Genomic DNA, 5,520 nt, shown 5'->3' with positions numbered 1-5,520 from the left:
CTGGAGGGAAGGAGGGAGGGGAGCAGGAGGAGTGCTCGGCAATATGGCGGCCGAGCGTGGTCTTCGCTGTAGACATTATATACATAGACACCTCTTTGAGGGGGAAAATCGTACGTCGACGTGACCGCCATAGTGGATGTGTTCAAAGGGTGAGTCGACAGTGAAAAACCGTTACCCACAAAGCTATTTAGGTCTTATGACTGGACTTTGATTTATTTTTGGCCGTTAGAATAAGAAGCCTTTGCTGACTAAGTGGCTAATACTTTGGATTATTTGTATTCCCAGTCTCCTAACAGTAAAGGATTTCCTATTTAACTAATTTACTAATAATGTATTCCTCTGATTGTGAACTTTTCTCACAATGTATGTTTCATAAAAAATAAAATGAAATTTATCCATTCAACCAACCATTTTTCTTTAGGGTCGTGGAAAGCAAATGCAGAATACCCTGAATTGGTCAACAGTCAATCACGGGGCACATATAGAGACAACACAATCATTCACAGTGACATTCCCACCGTCAGAGTGGCAAATGAAATTAACCCATGCCACTCATGAAAGCGTCATGAAAATAAATTCACTTTTTTTTCACTTCCCTCTATCCTAAACAAATAAGGATTCAACATTTTTAATCAACACATTAAAAGTCACATACGTTAATATTGTGTTGCTTATTTTTTCCCCAAATACGATAATGAATTCGACTTCTTGAGTTGTCGCTTTATGACGTTTATTTTATTCAAGATGCCACATTCATCATGGCGGACGCGCTGGCGCATTGCAGCAACGGGCCAACTCGCTCAATCGTGATTCTACGTCTATAGGTCTGTGGTCTCGGCTACCAGACATAAAGCAGTCTGGGAGCGTCCGATGTCGAAACTGGCGGAAGTTGTCGAAAAATGCCGAACACGTTTGTCAGTTACCATGCGTCATGTTCATACGGTCTGTAGTGTCTTTCAATTGTTTACAATAAGACTTTGATGATGTTATGATGAAATATTCTTTTATTACTCTCATTATAAAATTCGGACCAAAACTCCCACTTTACAATGATAGGGCTAGTTTTCTGATACTGTATGGAGCAACAATTCGCAGAATATTTTACACCGTCTTGTGTGAAATAAAATTTCAAAAGCAGATTGTGGTGGTGCAATATGTTCAGACAACATACTAAATGTGTGTATTCTTGTCACTTATTTGCAGAGAAAAAAATCTGCCATCAAAAGGTGCATCTCAATGCAATAGAATATCATGTAAAACTTTATTTTATTATTTTCATTAAAAAATACCCCCCCCCCCCCCATCTACTACTACTAAATGTGTAACAATTGTGCTAATTTTGATGATAAAGTTTACGACTAACAAACCACCCAAATTCACCATCTCAGGAAATTAGAACACTGCATGAGAAAATGATAAAAAAAAGATTTTTTAAGTATAGAAATTAAGTAGGAATTGGCCTTGTGTTGCATAAATGCAGTATATAATAGGCATAGCGGTATAAAGTCTGCATGTGTGGATTGACTACATAGTCTACATTGATGTCACAACACTGTTTTTGAAACAAAGGTATACACAGAGCTTTGCTAGATCTCTCTGTAGACACCCGTGTCAACCACGCTGTAGTATTTTTCCAAACACAGGTACAGTACTGTACTTGGGGTCTCTCTCTCTCTCTTTCTCTCTCTCTCTCTCTCTCTCTCTCTCTCTCTCTCTCTCTCTCTCTCTCTCTCTCTCTCTTTCTCTCTCTCTCTCTCTCTCTCTCTCTCACCCTTATGTTTATGCTACAAGAGGGAGAAGAGAAAATGTACACATATGTTGCCTCCATAGGTCAATGAACCCGAGAGTTGAAAATTAAGACACTAACACAACAGTCAGTGAAATCAGCAACAGTCTCCCAAGGGCAGGAATGAAGGTTACTTAATATCCATCCATTCATTTCCTATCCTGTTGAGGGACACAGTAGGTGCTGATGCCAATCCCGGGCAACTAGGCAATGCAAGACAAGTTTAAAGTTCAAAGTTCAAAGTTAGTCCGAATGCTAAAAAATCTGCCATGGGCCTGCACTTATGATAGCCCATAAGTGTGAGTGTCGCATTAACATTGCATTTTGATGTCATATGGGGTCTGCAAAAAATTTGTGGGGTGCAAATGGCCCCCGGGCCGCGAGTCAGAGACCTCTGCTCTTGGCTCTCATGTGCCTCCAGCCCTCTTTCCTTGAGTAGACTGATAAGCTTTCTCCTTGGGGATTCTGTTATGGTGAGTTTTTTTGTTGTTTTTGTCCTTGGCAGCGCGTAGAGATGGATGATGTATGAAGCGGAATAGGTTAAAAGTGAAATGTTTTACTCCTGACCAATTAAGATTTAGTCCCTCTGTCTTAGAAAGATGTCTGTGTTCCCAAAGTATGTTAAAATATTTAATAAAATGGACTGTGTGGTGTAACGCGCGGTGGCTGATCAGCCATGGACGGGGGAAAAAATGGACAGCTGTCATAGCACACAAAGGGACTCGAAGACCATAAATTTACTTTGTTATTAAGTAAAAGTAGGCTTCTTCATGCGTACAAGTCCACGGCCTCAAATACACTGATTGTGAATTGAAATTATTGAATAAAGTATTTTTTTCTCATATAACTTTATTATACAATTTCAACAGAATACACAAACAAATTGTGAACACTACACACACGTTATTAATACAGAAAAAAAATTAACAAACAAAAAAAATCCAGGGGGATATTTAAATAAAAACATTGGGGAAAAAAGAGCATAAAGCCAAAGTTCTCATCACTTTCTTGTTGACAGATCTCAATATAATATTAATGTACTACTTGGTTTCCATTTCAAAAACTAAAAACAAAGGTTTCAAATGACTAACTTTTGATTTGTGTATGTGAAATTTCACCAATTAGAAACACTTTTTTATTTTGTTCATTATCACTATTACAGAAACCAAACAGTAAATTTTTCCAGAAAAGACAGAAATTAGGGTCAGTATGATCAATAATAAAACGAGACACATATTTCCAGAATCTATTATTGAATAAAGTATTTAAAAAAACAAAAACAACCAATGGCCAAACGAAAAAGTGCTGCATAGGCATAACAAAAACAAGGAGGCGCCACCTTGTGTCGCGGTGCCATACTGCGGATTGTTACAGTGGGCAGTGCATGCAGTTGAAGGCTGCTTATTTAAAGCAAGTAATATGATACTTCTTCTTTTGTGGAAGCTTGGTGAAGTCATTGGTTAAGAGTAAAGCCATCTTGCCATTTAGCTTAGCACAATCTTAGGCTTGTGATCATGTTTGGCGTTGGCCTTGGCCTTGAGAGACTCATTTCGGTTGGAAATCCTGAAACAACACTGCGCTATGTCTAACGATCGAGAGTGTAGTTGTTTCTACATGGAGTCTGTTGTGTAGAAGAGATGTTGGCTTTATTTTTTATTGGACTGTTCATTCTCACATACTCACTTACTTCATTGTGTCAGAGAACCACTTTACAGTCAGTCCTGTTAATGAATTCTCCACCTTAGACAGGCTTGTGAGGGAAAGGGAAACTTGAGCTCAACCATAGTTTAATAATGAAGGAGGACAATCTATGACGATAAATTAGTTAAACTCTCAACGTTTACATGTTAAGAGTTGAACTGGTTGAAAAACAAGACTATTATAGAAAGGTAGATTGTCAAAAGGCATTTCCATTCTTTAGCTGAGTGTCATAAAATAATGCATATCAAGTAACACATCCCACTATTGGGTAGTAAAAAACAACACATTCATTATTACAATAACGCAGCCTTTGTAAACAGTATTTGGTTCCAGCCTATTTGTTGATCAAACATTTTCTCCTGGATTATTTATGCATTCACAATAATATATATATAAAAAAAAGAAGCTTCTGTCTGTAGTATGTTCCACAATACCAAAATGGTAAACACCACCGGAAATAATGTACCTTTGATTACAGCGCCCCCATCAGGTCAGTTGGTGTACAAGACTGCAGTGTTCAAATACTATCCTATCCTCTATCAATCACATGCCAATCAGAATTTGTAATTTAGGCAGTTGCACTAAAAACACATTTTGATGTCTTTTTTTTGTGACTACCTCTGGGACAGATAAACATAAAACTAAAAGGAAAGGTTGATAGCTCTTTCTTATCAATAAAGACACAATATTGGAGTGTGTCAAATGAGGATGGATTTAAGCGAGGACCGAGTTTATAATCTCAATTCCTGTTTATCAAAGCGTGTATGATATGGTTGAGGTAAGAGCTGTCAAATTCGGAATTCAGATTCAAGATAATCTAAGGACCTCCCCTGAATAATTCATGTATGAATATGGATGGATTGACTGAGAAGTGTGTGCAGTGTATTTTGTTGCAGTGTGGTACAAGAGACAGGAGAATAATCTAGGTTTTCAATGTTACGGTGCTAGGAAATATGGAATATTTTATATGCATGGTAGAATGTAAATTATAAAATGCAAAACAACAGGTCTAAAAAAAAATCTTGGCGGATGTCCTTGTACTCCTACTTTAAAGACTATCTTGCAGATGGTTGCTGCTATGGCAACAGACCCTCAACTCATTGGAGAAATCCATGCAGTTAGAATCTTGATTAATATTATATCAATGCGAAAGAATGTCAGTTTCTGGGCTAATGATCCTTGCAGTGAGTCAGCTGCTTGAATAGGTTATGAAAATATTGTAATGGTTATAAGCTTAAGGTCTACACTTATGTTGAAAGCTCATCTTTCATTCTGGGGCTATTGCCCTCAAATATAGTTGCACTCTTTGTGAAATAAGACCTTGCCTGGAAGGGAAAACCAATACCTCCAGTTAGTTGGTGCCAAGTTAATTTTATTTGCGATGAAAAGGGATTTATGAAGGTTTCAACCAGCTGATGAGTTTGGAGGGAGCATGTCCTTGACATTTTCCCCAATTTTTTTTTATGTCTCTCATTCATAACGCCAGCAAGACATTGTACAAATAAAATACTGTAGGTATGAATGTCCATTTATGTGATGACAAAACAAAAAGCACAATTATAATTATTCCAGGTGTAGGTGTATACAATCTATGTTGTTAGTACTCAAAAAAGTTACAGCTTTTGGGTAAAATTTCAGAATGAACCTAAATGCACTATACTGTAGCATAATCTTTACAGGTGACCATTAATTTGACCAACTGCTCAATGTTTCCGATTCTGTTCTCATTCTTATTGAACAATTTACTGTTCTACAACAAAGAGCTGAACATTCACAATTGTTTGACCCGTGAATATACCAAATACCATTTCAAGGATGTCAACTTCTATACCTTCCTGTGACTTTTACAGTCGCTATGTATCTCTGATCAAACCTGTTGAATACAATAAATACACTGTATGACATTGAAGCTCAGGCAGGGGCTAAGAACTCCTGTTAGAAATACTGATGCAGAAGCATGGTGCAGAACTGCAATTTATCCACTAGGTGGTGCTAAGTCTCTGTGAAAGAAATCCTGTAGACTGGGCCAAGCG

The sequence above is a fragment of the Vanacampus margaritifer genome, chromosome 11, assembly GCF_051991255.1.
Source record: "Vanacampus margaritifer isolate UIUO_Vmar chromosome 11, RoL_Vmar_1.0, whole genome shotgun sequence".
Taxonomy (NCBI): Eukaryota; Metazoa; Chordata; class Actinopteri; order Syngnathiformes; family Syngnathidae; genus Vanacampus; species Vanacampus margaritifer.
Note: the sequence above shows the minus strand (reverse complement) of the source record.